This window comes from Dendropsophus ebraccatus, chromosome 8 (assembly GCF_027789765.1).
Source record: "Dendropsophus ebraccatus isolate aDenEbr1 chromosome 8, aDenEbr1.pat, whole genome shotgun sequence".
In the NCBI taxonomy this organism is placed as follows: Eukaryota; Metazoa; Chordata; class Amphibia; order Anura; family Hylidae; genus Dendropsophus; species Dendropsophus ebraccatus.
Window position 1 is genome coordinate 115,877,873 of NC_091461.1, and position 22,787 is coordinate 115,900,659.

The following is a 22,787-nucleotide window of genomic DNA, read 5'->3' on the forward strand; positions in this document are numbered from 1 at the left end:
ATAGATAGATGATAGATAGATAGATAGATAGATAGATAGATAGATAGATAGATAGATACTTAGATAGATAGATAGATAGATATGAGATAGATAGATAGATAGATAGATAGATAGATAGATAGATAGATATGAGATAGATAGATAGATAGATAGATAGATACATAATATGATAGATAGATAGATAGATAGATAGATAGATAGATAGATAGATAGGAGATAGATAGATAGATAGATAGATAGGAGATAGATAGATAGATAGATAGATAGATAGATAGATAGATAGATAGATAGGAGATAGATAGATAGGAGATAGATAATAGATAGATAGATAGATAGATAGATAGATAGATAGATAGATAGAAAAATAGATAGATAGATAGATAGATAGATAGATAGATAGATAGAAAAATAGATAGATAGATATATCCAGATATTTCTCAGCACGCCAGCATAGGTGGTAAAAACGTGATTTATTCCATAAAGTACAAAGGTACAAAAGATGCGACGTTTCGACCTCCTCACGTGAGGAGGTTGAAACGTCGCATCTTTTGTACCTTTGTACTTTATGGAATAAATCACGTTTTTACCACCTATGCTGGCGTGCTGAGGAATATCTGGATATATGTGTGGTGATCCCCTAGCCAGGGGACTGTCTCCGTGTAGCACCCGCTTCATGCAATTTTGGATGTGCGGCTTTCTCCTGTTTCTAGATAGATAGATAGATAGATAGATAGATAGATAGATAGATAGATAGATAGGCAATAGATAATAGATAGATAGATAGATAGATAGATAGATAGATAGATAGATAGATAGGAGATAGATAGATAGAAGATAGATAGATAGATAGATAGATAGATAGATAGATAGATAGATAGATAGATAGGAGATAGATAGATAGATAGATAGATAGATAGGAGATAGATAGATAGATAGGAGATATTTAGATAGACAGATAGATAGATAGATAGATAGGAGATAGATAGATAGATAGATAGATAGATAGATAGATAGGCGATAGATAGATAATAGATAGATAGATAGGTAGGTAGATACAAAAGAAAATCCGCAGCACACCAGCATCAGGTGAAAAGAAGTGGTATTTATTGCATGTAGCAAGAAACACAAAAGGGATGCAACGTTTCTGTCTACTCCAAGACCATTGTCAAGCATAATGAGGAGGTGCACATGGCCTCCTTAAATAGCAGTGCTGATTAGTGACATCATCACTTCATTAGAATATTATTATTATTATTATTATTATTATTATTATTATTATTATTATTATTATTATTATTATTATTATTATTTCGATTGGTACTAGACTTCTAGATTTTACATTTTTTCAGCCAAAGCTGGAATTTCCCTCAGTCCATGTATATTCCTATTCCTTTCTCCATTGTATTGTGTCTCATTGCATCCTGCTGTTCCCTGCACCCTACGGCCTCTCCGGCACACACTACATGGCTGGATGACCCTTTTGCCTTATTTTCCCATTTAAAGGATGATTATCTTTCAACTGCCAAAGAATTCGGCCCAATGTCTCTTCCCTTTTATCCATAATTACTGTGACCTTTACTAAACTATAATCAGAGCTGCAGAAGCCAAAAGCCCAGGCACTCATATATACCATCATCATCAAACATAAGACGGAGTTTATGCCTCAACATGAACAGGAGATTTTGTTTATTAACGACCGAATAATGTTGGATCCAAAGTAAGAGAATCAAAATTGTCACATTTGCTCCCTTAAAGGGACTGTCCACCTTTTAAGACATTTGCGTATTTTTAGCCCATTTTATGATTTATCGCTATGATAATTGGTGTACTGTTGTTCTTTCCGATACATAGCTCGAAATCCCCAAGTAAATTATAAAATTCTGTCTGTCATCACTTAGGGATGGTAATGTTTTATTGAGCCCTGTAGGAATGGTATGAAACTGTATTCTGAAGCCCCCTATGCTTAAGGCCCCATTCACACTATGGAATGGGATGGGATTATGTGCTGAAACTCCGTAGTGTGAATGGGACCTTAATGTATCACCACCCATAAAATTCTTGGTAGTTGTCTCTAGCTTAGCTTGTCACCACCATCATCATCATCAGCAGCAGCAGTAGTAATTCACTGCTTAGACCACGGCTGCTTTTATGATTGTGTTCTGATGATGTACTGTTTGTTTTTTTCCTTCCTGCTCTTCTACCTCCACTATTATAGGTGTCACGTGGAGGGAGAGGAGGTTACTGATGCACTGAGTTTTCAAGCTGTTATGCGTATCAGTACATCAGTAACCTCTTCTCCATCCACGTGGTGCCTATAATTGTGTATTATAAATTACCCTTCAGCCTGTTCTAATGTGCACTTTGGGCTTATCCACACCAATAGAATAGGCACCTGGAGCTATCACTATTTACAGAACAGTCTCCGGTAATGAAGAGTTAAACTCGTGCAGCAGTTGCGGTGCTTGGTGGCTTATAAGACAAAGTGGGCAATAATACAGTAGTCCAAAAAGAACAACCGGGAACTCACCAGTCTGCAAAACAAGCACAAGGAGGAAGAGTCTATGAGTTGCCGCAGGTCTTTCTTCTTTATGGACTGAAAGAGCCTAGTAAGCACTTTCTGGCTTTCTTGGCTTTTTCTGGCGACACCATAGGAATAAATAGAGCCTCTGGTCACCTGCCGTATCTCTGGCTGTATTTATATCAAAGAAACTGGGGGCCCGATATGTAGATCGGTGCAGGGTACGGAAGTCAGACCCCCACGATCTTTTATTATTCCCCTTTCGGGTGGGTTCATACTGAGGAATTCTCGAGGATAATGTCCACGGAATTCCGCTGTCTGTCCGCGCCGCCGTATTTTGCTATCCGCCGAAAGAAGCGACATGCCGACGAAAAGGCGCGCGGCTGTGCGCGCGGACAGACAGCGGAATTCCGTGGACATTATCCACGAGAATTCCTCAGTATGACCCCACCCTTCCTGTGAAAAGGGGGCAAGTTGCCTGGATAACCTCTTTAAGTCGAGCATTTATAAATGCTTGAGTGCTCGACTTGAGTAATGAACCCCATTAAAATTAATGGAAAAATAAAGCATTTAACGAGGGGCGGAGGATGTCTGGTTCACCAATTACATTCTTTTCTTTAATTTTTTTGTATACTTTGTCCCACGAAGGGACATTTAAATGAAATATACCAAAAAAATTTCATAAAAATATACAAGGTTTCTGCTAGACACATTGGAATTGCCCGCATCTTGCTGGAGTTCTAATGTTTTGCGGAAATCTGTTACTTTTTTATTGTTGTTGTTCTCATTTTTGTATATTTAGTTTAAACGTCCCTTTGAGGGACGAAATATACAAAAATTAGAGTAAGAAAATGTCATAGGTTTCTGCAGTGGGAGGAAGATTGCTGGGCCATCCTCTATTAAAGGTGTATGGCCACCTTTACCCAAGCACCAAGGGGTACTGGGTTGAGCATTGAGCTCGATGGAGCACCCAGATGCTGGATGGAGCACTGTGCTAGACAGAGCATTCACGCTCAACACTAGTCATCTCTGATGGGAGCCCCTAATGGCTGGACTCCGCCACAGTCATCAGTCAGCACCCCGTGTGGAGCAGGATCAGCTCTCTAGCCTGTCTCACACTCTTTTCTTGACATCATGACTAGAGATGATCGAACATTGGGAAATTTTAGGTTCTATCGAACCCGAACCTTCTCAAACCTTCATCATTTGATACCCGGTGCCTTCCCGTTCCGTGGGGAAGGTGGAGCAAGCCCGAATAATGCCTGGAAAACAAGGATACAGCCTAATACCTAGGCTGTATCCCTGTTTTTTAGGCGGTACTCGGGCTTGCTCCACCTTTCCCACAGAACAGAAAGGCATCGGGAATCAAATGAAGGTTCGAGAAGATTCGAGTTCGATTGAATCTAAGATTTCCCGATGTTCGATCATCTCTAATTATGACTTGCATGGACACCCAATGTCGGGAAGGGTATAACCAATATATATATATATATATATATATATATATATATATATATATATATATATATAGCCCTGCATTAGAAAAACAGAGCTGTTCCAGCTGTTAAGGAATATTATGCAAATAATTAGCAAAGAAAGTGGATGAATAAAAGCAAAAACCGTGTTCAGAGGTAGAAATTTACCTCCCTATAAATATATATATATATATATATATATATATATATATATATATATATATATATAAAGTTTCCCTCTCTTTTCCCAGACCCCTAATGACTTCCACCAAACAATATCTTCATAGCACTTGCACATTGTCATTTCAGTGAACAGAATTCTAATAATGAAACATGTCTGGAGACATCAATGCAAATCATTGTGTAGCAATGCCTACATTAATTTGCAACTGGGTCATTTCAAATCATGCCCTTGAAATCAAACACCTATGTCATAAATCAGATCCAATATTACACATTCTGTCAATCTCACGTCCTTGTCACACTTCTGCAATATTGCATTCCGCGGAGATTAAGATATTTTATTGCTTAAATTGTCTTAAAGTCTTGGGAAAACAGGGAAGATCTGCATACTTTATCGACTTTCCTTTTAGAATTGCACATTGTTACCATTCCTGAATAATGAGCAGGCAATTCACAGAGGTGCTTACTTTTCATCTTTATTTCAACTTCACATTCAAATGGTGCCGAGTTCTGAATGTCCCTAATTAGAGAAACAAGTTTTCGCTGTTTTCATCTCCGTGTCACTTAATATGCAGGATTATTACCATTGACATTCTATTCACTTTTGTAAAAGTAGTATCTCAATTACATATCAAAATAATAGCAAGTGTATATGTAGCAGAGCTGAGTTTGCATTGATACCATTGGTTTTACCCATTGTATTCTAACTTTATTGGGGCACCAATAATCAGGAGAGCATGACCCTGGCTATACATTTCCAATACACTCCATTACATGGATAACCGGAGATGGCATAATCTTAGGATACTGGACACTGGACAATCGGGTATCGATTTGTAAATTCACATGTTGGACACAGTGCTCTCTGCTGCCACCTCTGTCCATGTCAGGAATTGACCAGAGCAGGAGAGGTTTTCTATGGGGATTTGCTACTGCTCTGGACAGTTCCTGACATGGACAGAGGTGGCAGCAGAGAGCACTGTGTTATATTAAAAAGAATCCATCACTTCTTGTAGGACACACAGCAGCTGATAAGTTGACAAGATTATTTAAATAGAAGTAATTAACAAATCTGTATAAACTTCCTGACACCAGTTAATCCCCCCCCCCCCCCCCCCTCTGGAGTACCCCTATAACCATTTGGTAGCTAGGATTTGGTTAGCCCCATGGCTAATGTATGGCCACAACAAAATCCCTGGCATATAGACTGAAAATTTACCCCAGAAATCTGAACATATACCCTCAGATTTTTAGATGGATATGTGATGGATTTTTTGTTGAGTGTAGACCTTAGGCTGCTCTCCAACATATATTTTTCTAATTTTATTTTAGTTGGATATATATATGTATGTCCATGCAGCCCTTGTTAAACGATTATGGGGCCATGTAATAGGGCCAGTAAACGGGGGCCGATCTACTGTAGCAGATCGGCACTCGTTTACAGTTATTATTGGGCCCCCATTGGCCCATGTAATAGTACCCTTAGTGTGTGGTTACATTTAAAGCATTGCTGAGACCCACTGCAATCCCAAGCTACAGATGAGTGTCAGTGTGCCTGTGCGCTCCACTCCCTGCCCTGCCAAAGATCTGACTCTTTCACCTCGTAGACTGTAATGGAGTCAGATTTGATTGACAGTTGGAGATAGAGGCATGTGCTGTGCTCCCACCCTGGCTGTATCTCAGGAACTTGATTGATAAGATGGGACATGTCAATTTACAGTAAAACTCTAAGCAGAGTATTTATTTAAGTGATGTCATCTCTGTCTGCACAGTGATGTCATCTGTCTGGGATGGAGGGTTCTCTTAGTTTAGAATAGTCTAGTGATACTTGAACATGGTTTGAAAGCAGAGATGGAAAATGTAGGTTTTATCTTAGAGGGGCTTTTCTACAATCATAGATTTGCCCTTTCCACAGGGTATTTAAGTGTCTAATTGCAAAAAGTCCAACAAGACTTCCAACCAATCCCAAAAATGAGGACCTGTGTGGCAGCTGAGCATGCACATTGCATTTCAAAAGTCTAGAGAATACTTACTGCTGAAGAGACGACGATTACAGCCCTCGATAATCTCATAGAGTTGAATGGAGCAGCAGTGGGCATGCTCAATTGCCACTCTATTCAAACAGTAGTCTAGCATGCCCACTGCTCAAGTGCTAAACTCTTTGGTGGTCTCTTAGATTTTGAATGAAGTCCATATGGAATCCCAGTTATTTTGACCGGTGGGGGTCCCACAGGTGAGACCCTCCCCATTACCAGAGACTTTTTATTATTAGTGGTTGTATAATGGTTTCCATCCTGCTCTAAATGACTAGTTACACAGTCTTCTTACCCTAATAGTTTCCTTTTTAATCTGTTCAATACCTATAGTTATGAGCCAAGGTTTCATTTGAAGCTCTAGGGCCCTTCATCTACCAGGTGCCATTTATAACACTAGTGTCTTCATATACGACAGAGGGGTTTTAGATAGTCGATACATACCAGAGCTTGTGTTTGACCAATAGCTCTTCACACTCTATAGCTACAGCTCTGGTTATAAGCATACAGGATCTGCCTTATATCTTGGCTTGTCCTGTGATTTATCACTTTTGATGATATAGGGCAACAGTTTCCAAGTCAATAGACAAAAATATTGAAGCATTTTGGACCTTTTTGCTTGTACACTCTGATGGGTCATCCCGTTGCTGAAAGTCACAGGTGCCTGTGCCGCTGCCTCAACCTATTATGGATAATGAAATACTCTTGTCTACCACCTCTGCTACTTCGGTCTCTATCTGAAAGCCTTCCAAGCTCTTCCCGATGCCATATAGCTTCAGGCTTTATGAGAGCTTTCGATGTATCAACCATGTATAACAGCCTTTGGGTGGATGTTGGTCCACCTGCTCATTCGGTTTACAGCCAAAACCAACAGGAAGATCTTTTCTGTGTCTGAATGGTTTTTAACCCCTAATTAGTTAAATAGATAAGTGTCAGGTTCCATGGAAGAATGTGACTGTATACAGGAGAGCATAAGGAGGCTCAATATTAAGATAAAAATGAGCATGTTTACATTGGCATGACATGGCCATCATGCCAGCCTACCTTCCCGATGTCTATCCTTGACTTGTTATGAAGATCTACCCGCTACTCATAGAGACACCTAGAGAGATGTTGGGGAACTCGGGACAATTTGGCCCCATTCCTTTGAGATCCTTTTTTTTTTTAACTACCAGAAAAGGGATGAATTCAAAAACATTATGCCATGATTAGGGTTGAGCGGAGTTACCAAACTGTTCAGGTTCGGCAATGTTTTCTGAACTCGAACACTTGACTCCCGTTGGATGGAGAATTTGGACGCAGCCCTATGGCTGCCAGGAAAACGTGGCTACAGCGTATGGCCTATAGCTGTATCCATATTTTCCAGAACTTGCTAGGGCAGCATCCAACTTCTCTAGTCCCATGCCAAGTGTTTGGGCTCTGAGAGCATTGCCAAAACAGTTTGGCAAGTCTGCTCAACACTACCCATGATATGTGGAGAACCATGTACCATGAAAAATCCTTTATGTGATGAGACATACTGTATAGTAGGGTTACATAGCATACAAAAGAGTAAAATGTAAATGTTCAGTAATAACAGATATTACAAATGCACAAGATGAAGGGTATTTGTATCTGTTTATTATAAGGCTCCTATTATAGTAAGCCAATCAGATTCTGTCTTACTGCAATCGGTGATAAGTTCTATGACAGATAGAGTATAGAGATGAGCAAATTTGGATTTATTTGGATGTCAGATCATGATATGGATTTGGAAGTTGATTGTCTGATGGTTGTTTATACAAAGAATGCTTATAAGCAGGGACTCTTCTCAAAGACAGGAGTCCCTGCTCCTCTACAGTACACTTAAAACCTAATCCAGTAAATGTATTGACTGGAAGCTGCAATGTACTGTATCTAGTATCCCGATTTACCTTCAAGCCTCTCCATTTACTGGACTGGACAGAACATCCCAAATGAATTAAAAAAAAAAAAACTTTGGCTTACAACCAAACTATTCCATTATCTGTAGGGACTGCAAGCCCTTGTAAAGGTCCCCATACACTTTCAATAACTGACGGATAAACAATTGACTGGCCATCAGTTAACTTCCCATATACAGAAACCTTTGGTACAGGCACCCATGTGTCGGTGGATGGTTGGGAGAGCACCATACACCTTATACTGATGGCTTAAAGGGAATGTACCACCAGGTACATCGCTTCATGTTTTTTTTTACCGCATTGATGCCACTGTCTTCTTTTTGGAACCGCCAATTGGTCTGTTCCCAATCACCTGCCCCCAGTGTAATGATCCTCCTCCCCTCTGTTCATGTAAAAAATAAAAAAAAAAATTAAAAAAGCAATGTACCTGATGGTACATTCCCTTTAATACGCTAAATGGGTCTGAGCTGTAATACCAGCATCAGCCTAAATACATGAGTGGCGCTGTTTCTATTAAAACAAAAAAACATATAGACAGCCATTTTATTAATTCTATATCTGATTTATTTGAAAGACAATCAGTTGTATCCATCCCAGCAGCTCTCACTCAAAGCTTCCTATTTGGAAGAAATACATACTGTGCTCATTCGACAGCACAAGTGCTCACCATCAACTTTCTGGCAATAAGATGTGACAGTGGTGTTTAACTTTTCCTTATTCATAAGCCTCATTTTAATAAAGGTAACAACCGCGGCTTTTGACACTCTGGAAGATCAGCTTACACTCGGCGGGATCAGTGGGAACTATTAAAAGAATTCTTTTTAACCCCCACCTCGGCACTTAACAGGTTTCTAATAAGGAAGGAAAAGATATTGAAACAGGAGGCGACCGCACTCCATACCGGAGGAAGAGCCGAAATTGTAATTTTTATTTAACACTTTGGAAGAATCAATTATGTTAACGATTTAAACACAGAACCAAATGATATTTGTTGGAAAGCGAGTCAAGTATTCCGAGAGCGCGGCTGAGAATTGTAATGAAGGCATACCAATAGACGCTCCATCTTCACATGTACCCCCGTCTCTAGATTCCAAATTCTCAGCCTCAAGCAGGGGAATTGGCACAAACAAACCAGTCTCCCCTTAGGACGCATGACTAATTAGACTCTGCAGGAGACTAAACGAAAGACCCCGGGCCACGTAAACTGGACTCTGACAGCAAAAGCGAAAAATCTGCAACATTAAAAACAAGGGTTTGAAGGAAAGAGCATATGGGAGAAGAATTTTTAAGTGTATTTTGCTTCCAGATCACAAGATCGAATCAGAGAACACTTACTAAATATTAAATAAGAAAGAGAAATAAACTTGTAGATGGAAATTTCGCTGCTGCTTTATGAGGCGCCTTCAATTTTTAATCTCTGTTTGCCAAACCGTAATCTCCAGCGTTGGCTTTTGCATTGACTTTCTCTTTTGAACTTTGATGAACTTTATTATCTGTAGTTATAAAAAGTTTATGTTTGCAAAGTTACAATGGAATTCTCTGTGTTGTGGGGGGATAGGTAGACGCGTAAATAGAGAACAAACAAGCACCCAAAGCAACTTTTGTTTAAAGCCGATCCAAATTTTTATCCGAGCGCTATGGTAGACGCGTGGGCCGAAGGCAACATCTGAACGCTATTCACGTCTAGTTTACAAACTTTAATGATGCCTACCACATATATACTGAATTTCCAGATGGGATAAACAAGAACATCACACTCTGGAGTATATATTTCGGAGAAGCGCTAATCTTGTGTTAGTTCACTCTATTCAACCACTTCTACATCCCACTTAGAAGAGAAGAGCGATAGAATTCTAAATTGGCTGCTTGGTTTCTTGCTAATTCAATGGTTCTTGTATAGAGGGGATGACCTGTGTGTATTTGTAACAACATGGCAATGTCTATGCAGTAGCCCTCCCTGTGCCACTTTGACCACACTTTGACCCACTTTTTGCCCACACTTGAGGACTTTGGGGAAGTTTTAGTAAATCTTGTTTGATGTCCTCAAGATAACTTGTCCGGCGTCACTTACAGTTATGGCACATGCAGATAATGGATACTTCCATTTGATCCATGGAGGATTTCCTATTTTTGATCACATATTTAGAAATTTAGGGGAAAATTTATCAAGACTGATGTATCTGTACCTAAATTCCCACCCATATATTTCACACCAGATTTAAAAAGAGACTTACGCCCCTCAGTAAATCGAGAGAATCTGATGCCCCTTCACACCTTGCAGCCCCTCATCATTTTACAATCTAGATCATAGACTGATGACAACCTCTCTCCTACAAGGGTCCTAAAAGGGTAGATAAAGGATTGTTCTATTGGCACCCTTTAAGAATAATAAGGACAATACTACTAGTAACTAAAGATGAGCACGACTCAAGAATGCTCAAGTTGGATCGCTCCACAATGGAATACTGGTGGTTTACTACGTTGGATGCAGTCCTAAGGAGACCTGGAAAACATGGATGCATCTATGGTTTCCAGGACTCCCTAGAGCTACATTCAACTGCTTCAGACACCAGTAATCAAATGCCGCAAACTCAGGTCTGGGTTCGTTGTATACATTGCTCCACTGTTTAAATTTCAATCCGAATGTAAAAGCTCACTTGACAACTTCAAGGCTACCTCATTCCATTGACATTGTGCTTCACAAAAAGAATGACCCAGTATTTTAGTAACCCCCATTTTTTCCCCTGGTTCTGGGCCACCGGTATGCATGTTCGAGTTGCACTCATTTCTCATAGTAACATAAAAATAATAACACTAATAATAACGGCAATATAATAACAATAAAAACAACAGGAATGATAATTCCAATAATAATAGTAACATCATAGTAATAATAATGATAACAATTGTGCAAATACTTGACATGAGCCTCATGAACCCTTAGAGACAACCAGGCAGGAATAGAACAACTAGTGAAAACAAACGCATGATGCTTAATTGCTAATTTTATTAGTAGTAATTCACAATGGCTGCAGACAATGCAAATCCGAAATAAAATATGCAAGTAGCTGGAAATGCCAATGTGCTTCAGGTCCCTAGAGAGGTAAGTAAACGAATAATATGCAAATTATTAATTTGTGCTCTGATTGCATTATCACAATAACCCTACGAAATCAGCTGATAATGAGCCGTTTCTTATTGTTTATATGTTTCACAGAGGCGTAATACATTGCCTTTACAGACGCTAATTCTCTTTTCTTGGAATAATAATGCTCAAAAGTAAAAATAAGTAAATAAAAAGCTAACACACTTCTAGCAATTGGAAGGGAAAACTTACAAGCTTCTTAGCTTAATTATGGAAATTAGAGATGAATGCGCCTTGGAGCTGGCTGTGCTGCCGTTTCGCCGATGAATGGCTTACTTTTGGGACAGTGCTTCGATTTGATGTATTTTGCTGGTCCTAAGCTCCGTAGTTAAAGATAGCGTCTTGTGTGAAGTAGCGCTAGATATTGTATATCCCCTAGTGTTGAGCGAGCATGCTCAGGTGCCCGTTTGAGCATCAGGGTGCTTGATCAAGCTGGATACTCAATGGTGTTTGGGCAAAGGTGGTCATACACCTTAAATAACCGAAGAGCGATTGCTTGTTTGTCAGTTATTTCCCCCACCCGCCACAGAAACCTTTTACATATTTTCATTCTAATTTTTGAATATTTTGCCCCTTGAAGGGATGTTTAAATGAAATATACAAAAATTTAAACAAAGAAATTTACTAGGTGTTGGCAAGACACATTAGAACTCTAGCAGTATGCTGGCATCCTGCCGGAGCTCTAATGTTTTTCAGAAACCTATTCATTTTTTGGTTCTAATTTTTGTATATTTCATTTACGCATCCCTCCAAGGGGCGAAATATACAAAAATAAGAATGAAAAATGTAATAGGTTAAAAAGGCACCTTCTAATATGCAGAGCAAGGGGCTAATGGTTAAATGCTCAAGTCTCCTATTGGTTTCATTGGCGTTGTAGTTGGACCTCAGACTTAGCTGAATAGAGGAAGGACTTAGGCTGCATTCACACGGAACAAGGACGTTAAAGGTCTGTAATGAAGTCCCCCCTTCCCCTGTGCGTGCGCACACACGGGAAGCATCTCTGATATGATGCTGAGAGTGGGGGAACTGTATAAATATGCACTGGGCTGTCAATACATGGCACGGGTCAATGCAGGCTTAAAGGGAAAAGTTATGCCACAGTATTCATAAGAATAGAGCATAACTGAAAAGATTATGGGGGTCTACTTGCAATTTTAAGAACTTGAACCCCAAAAGCCTTAATTCATTTTCTGTGGCACTGCCGAAGATAGCCGAAAGCTGCATTTGTCTATTTTTGGTGGCTCTATAGAAAATGTATGGAGCGACAGTGCTCATACAGTATGTGGCCCGTGGCTACATCCAACAGGAATTTCAGGCTGAGATTGTGGAGGACTCCAGTGGTCGGACCCCCCAGCAATCTCTTAGTATTCCCTATCCTGTGGATACTGTCAAAAGGGTATGACTAATCCAGATCTAGAAAATAAAAATATTTTCACGCATTCGTTAGGGTTGTTTAGTGGAACGAATTGTAAGTTAATCCGAGACATCCTCTCAATTTATTATCAGAGATCAACTACAAGACTAGAGATGAGTTGTGGTGCATATGTGGATATGTGTAGTAGTTCATGGACAGACAAAGTAGTAGTCACTCTAACAAAGTTTTCTGTATGGTCACAGTAGCTTTGCAGCCACTTGAATCATATATATCTACCTGCAGACTCCTGCAACTTTTGTAAATAAAATTCCGCACAAGAGTAGAGAGTATGGGTGGTGGTACCCATGCTGGTGAGTGCAGTTAGTCCAGACATGAATGTTACTTGGAAGCAGGAATAAACTTTACTGAAGACTTTCTGTGTACAACCACCTCCTTACAGCAAAGAGTGGTGAATTTACACAGTCATTAGGATGGAGGCTTGATATATGGTCCCCGTTCCCTTTAGTAGCAGTAATACTGTAGGGAAGTCTCTGAATATGCTATAAGCACTTTAAGTATTGCAAGGGGATACAGATACAGTCCATTAAGATAAACTCCACTGAGGAGGGACTTCACAGCTTGGCTCACTGTGGTGAATATTTTTAGAAGACTTTACTCATGGTTAGCTGCATTTCAATTCCTTATTGAAGTGCGTAATGTAAAACGGTAATAAATGACTTGTAAGCCATGCGGTACTGACTCTAGCTTGAAGCCCCCAAAGAGTCCATTGTTGGCAGAAGAGCCCTTTTACAGCTAATCTCTCTCTACTGGCATGTAAATTTAACCTTTCAGATGCACAGATACCCCGTAAGCATGGGCCAGTGATAATTCTTGGGTAAAACCTAAAATGTCAGAGTGTTGTGATCACCAGGACCAACACAAAGCTGACTCAGGTAAGACTTAAAGTGTCACTGTCATTATAACTTTCTAAATCAACAGTAGATATGATATAAAGAAAGTTTGCAATTTACATTTATTATTTATTTTTTAGTTATCATGGAGAACACGGCACTTCCTGTTTTCTGACTGTTTTTTTTTTCCTAAAAAAAAAACAGGAAATAGTCAGAAAACAGGTATCCTGTGTATCCCAGGTCATCTGAGCGCCCACAGCGAGAAGTCATGTGATTGTCGGACACATTGAGCTCTGACTCTCTGTACTGGCGAGAATTCCTGTCTGTTTAGTCTGTTTTTTTCAACCAGCACAAGTCAGAAAATCTTCCTTCCGGAGACTGGACCTGGATACAGTAAGTACAGCTGTTATATAGCTGCCTCAGGAGACTGGGCCTGGATACAGTAAGTATAGCTGTTATATAGCAGCCTTCAGGAGACTGGACCTGGATACAGTAAGTATAGCTGTTATATAGCTGCCTTCAGGAGACTGGACTTGTATACAGTATGTATAGCTGTTATATAGCTGCCTTCAGGAGACTGGACCTGGATATAGTAAGTATAGCTGTTATATAGCTGCCTTCAGGAGACTGGACCTGTATACAGTATGTATAGCTGTTATATAGCTGCCTTCAGGAGACTGGACCTGGATACAGTAAGTATAGCTGTTATATAGCTGCCTTCAGGAGACTGGACCTGGATACAGTAAGTATAGCTGTTATATAGCTGCCTTCAGGAGACTGGACCTGGATACAGTAAGTATAGATGTTATATAGCTGCCTTCAGGAGACTGGACCTGGATACAGTAAGTATAGCTGTTATATAGCTGCCTTCAGGAGACTGGACCTCGATACAGTAAGTATAGTTGTTATATATCTGCCTTCAGGAGACTGGACCTGGATTTCTGGTAAGTTCAGCTTTGTTTTAGAAAAAAATGCATGTAAATTGCAGACTTGCTTTGTATCACACTATATCCACTGTTGATCTAGATTTTGAAAGTTATAACGACAGGTACGCTGTAAGCAACTGGGGACTAGATTCTTTGGCAGAGTTGGGGCTATGCTAACTAGCTGGTAGGAACACACACTGGACTAGGTGTAAACCTTTTTCTCCTCTGATGGCCTAGCAGGAGACACACAAACCTGTCTGTTCTGTAGCCTAATCTAGACTAGAGAGGAATGGACTTTTGGTGGCATCTAGTAGAAACATGTCTGAGGGAAGGAAATGTGACCAAAATCTGATGTATGCTTACACATTATCCATCAGTACATAGAAATATCAACCCTTGCACATCCCAATACCCTGTGTATGTGGCTCTATCAGTGTAATAGAAAGAGACAAGCTAACTTATAGTAAGTTTGGGTTTGCGCAAACTTAAAACCATACTGTACCTGTATCTGTGTTTTTCAAGAATCCCTAGGGCTGCATCTATCTTCTATCTATCTCCTATCTGTCTGTCTGTCAGTCCGTCCATCCATCCATCCATCTGTATCTTCCATTATATTCTGTTACGTACAGGCATACGCTCTGGTGACTTTATAATGCCTCTTTCAGATTGTATTACAAAAGGGAATAGAGTACGGGTTTGATTCTGTGGGTGTCTTTATGCATAATGTGAGTCTTTGGAGCACACAAGACGTCGCTAGACTCGCTACCCAAGAGAAGTGCTTCTTTCTACATGAAAGATCGTTTGTGAGAGCTATTAAGACCCTTCACATTCAGTGATGTAAATGTAATAACTATATAATTGGTAAAATTGCTGTATTAGTACAGAATGAGATATCTATACAGTAATGTAACCCAACATATAGCAGTGATATCCTTTATTTGGGATTTATTCTATATCTACAAGATGACAATATTAATAAAAAGCTATTCATTGGCATAAAACCTAAAGTTCTGATATAGACTGAGTGGTATAAGAATCACTCTCAGAGATTAGGGAATTTACTGAGATCAGTTTCAGGCGAGAATTCTGCCATCAGATTCTGTTTGGTTGGAAAAAATTTGGACAAATGGAAAAAGCCCTGATTGTCCAGAAAAGTAGTGATACTGACTAGAGTTTAGGTGTTCAGAACCTAAGAGACAAGGCAGGGGATGTGTGGCTGTGTAAAGTAGTAGAAGTAATGGTGGTGGTGGTGGTGGTGGTGGTGGTAGTAGTAATAGTGGTAGTACATATAGTGGTGGTAGTAATTGTAGTAGTAGTAGTAGTGGTGGTAGTAATAGTAGTAGAAGAAGAAGTAGTACTAGTAGCAGTAGTAGTAGTAGTAGTAGTATTAACAGTAATAGTGGTAGTACAAGTAGTGGTGGTGGTTGTGGTAGTAGTAGTAGTAGAAGTAATAGTAGTGGTAGTAGTAGTAGTAGTGGTGGTGGAGGTGGTAGCAGTAGTTGTGGTGGTAGCAGTCGTGGTGGTGGTAGTAGTTAAAGTAATAGAAGTAGTAGTAGTAGTAGTAGTAGTAACAGTAATAGTGGTAGTACAAGTAGTGGTGGTGGTGGTAGTTGTAGTAGTAGTGGTGGAGGTGGTAGCAGTAGTTGTGGTGGTAGCAGTGGTGGTGTAGTAGTTAAAGTAATAGAAGCAGTAGTAGTAATAGTAGTAGTAGTAGTGGTGGTGGTAGCAGTAGTGGTGGTGGTAGTTATAGTAATAACAGCAGCAGCAGTATTAGTAGCAGTAGTAGTAGGGGAAAAAGTAGTGGCAGTAGTAGTAATGGTGGTAGTAGTAGTAGTAGTAGCAGCAGCAGCAGCGGTGGTGGTATTAATAGTAGTAGTAATAGTGGTAGTAGTAGTAGTAGCAGCAGCAGCGGTGGTGGTATTAATAGTAGTAGTAATAGTGGTAGTAGTAGTAGTAGCAGCGGTGGTGGTATTAATAGTAGTAGTAATAGTGGTAGTAGTAGTAGTAGTAGTAAGGGTAGTATTGGTAGTAGTAGTAGTAATAGTAAAAGTAGTAGTAGTAGCAGCAGTAGGAGTAATAGTGGTTGTAGGGTAGTAGTAGCAGCAGTAATAGTAGTGACATGGTAAGGTGGTATTGTTTAGGTCTGGTATGGCTGTTTTAAATGTAACGCCTGGAGCTATTAGCAGTAGTTTTTTTCCTACTAAATGTTCAATGGATGAGACCTCTGGGTTCTCCTAAGCTTCAGACATCAAGGGGACACAAGTCGGTACAAGAATGAGAAATAAGATGGACAGGCTTGGTGCCCACTACTTCTTCCCACTAAAACATAAGAGTACTAAACTATTTACCGATTATCCTCTAACATAGAAATAAAGGAGACTGAAGTGTTACAGAAGTTGCGATGTTCTCACAAAAGCTTCTCGTTCTCATAACACACAGATAATACAATACATATTCCAGAAACATGACCTGTGCTCCATACCATATGGAGATCTACAGAGGATTATGGGATTATTCTTAGCACCTGTCAGTGCTTTGTCACATGTAGGAATGTCACAGACCTGTGAATGGAACACACTGATCGAATTATCTCCATGTAGGTAAATAATTAAGGCCAGGCTTGCATACAGATTTTTTAGTGTTACCATATTAGCCAATAGATGATTATCATCTTTAGCCTCGGAATTTCATAGAATTATCCAACAGATCTGTCGAATATCATCACATAATGTTGTGTGACACAATGCGGCTCTGTCTACGTTGTTTAAGAGACAAAGGAACGAACTAAACAGACTGAACCTCACAATCAACTATATACAACCAAGACGTCCTTTATCAATTTAACATTTAAAGTCAACTAACATAGGAACCATCACTGGTCATGGTGGACCAAGTGAAGCCCAATGCATCCAAATTAAATGTTCATGCGCAATGCAGTAGTATCCCAATAGTATTAGAAAAAGTAATGTAATGTATGTACAAGTTACTAATAGATGCAAAAATCGAGAAAAGTACAAAAAAAGTCATTGGCAGGTGTCTACTGAGAAAACATGCCGTCTGAGAGCCCAAAACTTCCTAAGGGGAAAATAAACTATCCCATAGTACTGATTTACATAGTTACTAAAATACTTATAGGGGTAGTTCATTGAAAAAAAATTGTTGTACTATTTCCCTGCTACTGTGGTGGTTGCTACTGGGTTGAAGTTGTTGGTGATTATCCTGGTTGTGAGCTCATCCAGAGGTGTTAGTTGTTGTGACGCCAGTGCTAGTCCAGCACACAGGTGTGATGTTGGTACCTTCTTTTCTAGGATGGCTGGCTGTGATCCCCAAATGGCCGGTAACCTGCCGGGTTGTTGTGGGTCCCTTTGGCTCTTGTCATGGCAGTCCTGAGTGGCAACTGACCCACCCGGACTGTCAGTACCGCCACCCACTGAAGGGGGGAAAATAACCCAAGGTGTGCGGTGGTGTGTGTATAGGTGCCGGTGCGAACAAAGATGAGAAGAGTCCAATGCGTAGTATAAAAATATAACAACTTTACTGGAAGTTTTGTAGTTTCACAGTACCCGTTTTAGCAAGTAATACATCTTTACACACTCGTATGCTTAACTTTAGTGCTCAAAGGAAGGTGCTTGAGAGAAGTAGAAGAGGTAGTTGTGGTAGTGCTTGGGGAGAGGAGTTTGCCAGAGGAGCCCCAACCCAGTGTAGCTTGGTACTCTGCAGGAAACTTGATAGATATATCTGTGAAGTGTTACTCATACTCACGATCATACTGTGTCTGACTGCCTTTTGCCTCTTGTAGCAGAGAACCCATCCCAGTAGAATAGTAAGAGCTCCAGTCATGGTTATCTGGGTGTAGCTAGGTGTCCGAGTCTTCCCAGTTACTTGCACTGCGCAGTAGGATACATAGAGCTTTATACACTGATTGCTTTGTCCTACTGGGCTGGTTCCTATCTTTTTCGGGATACTGCCCTGCCCTTTTATGACGTGTTTCTGGCGTGGTTCAGGGTGTTCCTTGATGACTGCTCTCCCTTGTTATTGCTTAGCACTGCATAGTGAATATTATAGTGTTTTTAGAAGAAGCGTTGGTCTCTAACTGCATCTGCTCACTTTGGTGGCTAGACTCAACTCAATGTGTCACTTCCTCTCACAGCTCACTTACTCCTCCTACAGGGGGTGAGTGTGTGTAAAAAGCAAGGGTAGGCAAAAAGAGAGAGAGAGAGAGAGAGAGAGACATGGTATAACAGACAACCTATTACCTCCTCAGCTGTGCATAAAAGAACATATAACTAAAAGAGACACTGACACCTGGGGAAACTGTAAATACCTCATCTGTCACTTTACCTAAAGTGAGAATCTTTTGACAGGTGCATAGAAGAAAAAGAAACACCAGTGTTGGGACACCACACTATCACCTCTGTCCATGTCAGGAACTGTCCAGAACAGTGGCAAATCCCAACAGAAAACCTCTCCTGCTCTCCAGACTGTAAACAAACTGTAAACCACTTCCTGCAGGACATATAGCAGCTGATAAGTACTGGAAGACTTGAGATTTTTAATAGATGTAAATTACAAATCTCTGGCACTTTCTGACCCCAGTTTATTAAAAAGGAAAAAAAAATGGTTTCCTTCCCCCTTCCCCTAAATAATAAATAAGTCTGGCTATCAGAAATACTTTTACATGCATAGAGGTATAGGTAAGTATAGGTAATGATGGACATGAGGTATAAAGCAAAAGCATAACCATCCAATGCCCCTCTAATCCATGCATCCTCGGGCACTTCCATGCACCTTAAATATCCACACTATTCAATAAACTCAGGGAACATTACAGATGCATGCACCTACCCGCAAGGTAAGCAATTTTCATTTTCTGCTTGGTGTATTTAGGCCGGAGCTGCATAGACTGGCACTCTTTTAATATATTTAGGGGGCGCCAATGTAGTATTATTAGATGCCTATATGCATGTTGTACACTAGAGATGAGCGAATAGTGAAATATTCGATAATTCAAAAATTTTATTCAAATAGCTCCTGATATTCATATATTCGAACGAAAATCGAATCCCATTATAGTCTACGGAAGAAAAATACTTGGGACCTGGAAATCAATATTCGACTACTAGGAGGTCACATGACACCTTAAGAAATGATGCCAACACCTCTGGAATGCATATAGGACAGCAAGGGAAGCATGCCTGGCTGCATCTAACATTAGTGATGAGCGAACAACCCAATTTTCGCTGAACAATAACGAACATTAACAATATCTACAAATCAGTAGTAGCAAGATAACAGGTATTATCCGACACTCACAGAATACAGCCGTATACTGTATATATAATTTTTTTTTTTAATAATCAAATTAAAAGGCTGGTCAACTCCTTTACAGGACACAGACTGCGCAAATCAGTAGTAGCAAGATAACAGCTATTATCCCACACTGACAGTATACAGCCGTATACACTATCAGTAGATGTCTGAACACACTGTCTGTCTCACAACAGCTTCTAAATATATGCTTTCTATACTTTTAGCCCTAGCAAGGGCTTTTAGGGGTCCCTTTCTACCTAACTTCACCTAAAAGCTCTCTCCCTGGTATACAGTCTGTCCCTCTCTAGCTCCAACCAGCAAGTGACACGAATCTGAAATCCCTATTCTTATACTCAGGAGGTGACGTAGTTTAGCCAACCAATCACATTTAGAGATTTTTTTTTAGTCCTGCCTATTCCTAGTGCCTGTCCCTCCCCCCTGCCTGTTTATTTCCAGGAAAAAAGCGCCAGTGGGGATGGGAGGGCGAATCGAATTTTTACTGCGTTATTGTTTGAATATTCAAATGCAATCGAATAGCATGAATAGTGTACTATCATCACTATCACTCATCATTCGTACGCTGTATTTGTTAGTAAAACAACGGCCATTGTTATCTAACAATACTAGATTGTATTAAGGTGTAATAATTGATATGTCTATTTTGTACGACCGCGGCCATACAAGATAGTCTGTGCTCACAGCGTAAAGGACGACTGCCAGATGTGCTTTGAACTGAGGTCTATAGCTAAGTGGAGTTTGGGCACACCTGAATGTGCCCAAATTCCGATTACAATCAAATGATGTATGCAGTATAGGCCGCGTGAGCATGCAAGACAGTGGCCGTTGTTTGACACAGCCGTGTCACACAACGGACACTGTTCTTCTCATGTGTGAACATGGCCTTAATGTGCCTGTACAGAAAAATATTAGGAAAAAAAATATAGAAAAAAATAAACTGGGCGAACACCAATAGCTATACAATATATATCTTAGAATTCGAAGTGTTGAAAAAAGGAACAAAGTTTTAGATCTTAAAGCGGTTATCCAGCATTAGAAAAACATGGCCACTTTTTTCCAGAGACAGCACCGCTCTTGTCTCCAGTTTGGGTTTAGATTTTACAACTCAGTTTCATTGAAGTGTATGGAGCTTAATTTCAAACAAACCTGAACTGGAGAGATGCTGTCCCTGAAAGAAAGTGTCCATGTTTTTCTAACACTGGATAACCCGTATAAAGGGGAACGGGGAAAGCTCCCTATAGTGCATGGGGCACTGAGGATGAAGGTGCTTCTCTTACATTCATCCTCTGCACCATTCCTGTGCAGTTTGTAATGTAATCCTCCTCGTCTGGTAAGGCAATTTGGAGAACTACTAGCAGAGCTGCCACTCACAGAGTGCCGACCTGCCCTGGTCAGCCCACCCCTTCTAGTGATCAGCAGTGGAGCTAGCCAAATCGGAGCTCTGGGGGCCACAGCCCTACCCCCAGTGCTCTAAATGGCCTCACTGGATGCAGGATTACACTACAAACTGCAATGGAACGGGACAGAGGATAAAGATAAGAGACACACTGTACCTTCATCCTCAGCTTTGCATGCTCAAAAGGGAGGTATCAGCAAGTTATATTTGTCTAACTTCCTGATAGTTTCTGTTTATCAAAGAATACCACTATATACTGTCATTTTATGGTTAATGGATACAGTTGAAGGAATAATATTTTGATTTTGGGATAATTCATTGAAATCAGCTGCCGGATTAAATTTGGGTTCCACAATGATTTTGTTTCCTACCGGAACAGGAACTCCGTTCAAAAGACAGGAGTCCCTGCACCTGTTTACTAAGTGGGGATGTATACGTTTTATGTCTCACATGTATAATATATAATTAATGGAGTTCTATGGTGATCTACATTTGGTTCAATAAGTCAGTTATTCCACCTGGCATCATTGCAGTGCCAGTGGACACACTAGCTCTTTTAAGACTTAGGCAACATATATTTTCGTAAAAACATGGCCGTTGTTGCACATTGCAAAAACGGCCGTGATTATTATGAAAATATTTGTTACTTGCCGTCTATGGGATCCCGGCCGGAGCACATACACATAGTATACGATCATCCATCCGGCACTGCAGTACGGGCCGAGATGATCTTTTCTGAGACCAGCCGTTCCGTGACCCAGCCGGTCTCTTATGTAATGTGAACACAGCCTTATACTGCACATGGGGAAGGACATGGGGGGTATAGTAAATATGGTGAGCACTTGCTTGGTTTTGATGCGGAAAAATAGCGGAGTGAAAAAGAAACTTTGCATTAAAGCTGTCAAAAGTGACTTGCTCATTGCTAGCACTTAAAGTGACTGCCGGATGATTGACTGCTGACAGAATTAAGTCATTTGCAATTTCTAAACTAACTAGATTTCAGCTTGTACAACACTCCTGTCCTGCTGTTTTCCCCAGTAAATCCTGCTGTCTCATTACAGAAGTGTGGGAAGCAGCATATGCTAGATTAACCTGCATCTTCCACATACTATCTCATTACTCGTTCCATTCACAACGCTCACGTCAGAACCTAATTAGTAGCTTTTCAGATATTTAATTGTAACACTCATTAATGGTCGTATGCTTTCCAGATGTGGAAGAAAAAAAAAATCTAATTTCTTATCTCATCTGAATGATAATCCTCACAATTTATGTTTGTCTAAATATGTTAATGAAGTTTTATATATACATTTATTCTTTTTAATGAAACCTCTTTAGGATATGTCAATCACGTGGGATCCATACCATGCCTCGCTATTGTCGTAAGTAAATGAAAGTTACTAAATCAGAACCTTGATGGGTCACTTCTTCAAACTCGTTGGGGGGCATTTATCAAGATCAGTGTACTCGTACGCTGGTCTTACATCAGGCCTCGCCCCCTTTTCCCCGCCCGGATTCACTTCGAGGTGTGTCAGGCGCCCAAACCTGTAAGCAGGCATAAATCATGATAAATGAGGTATGGGAGAAGGCCACGCT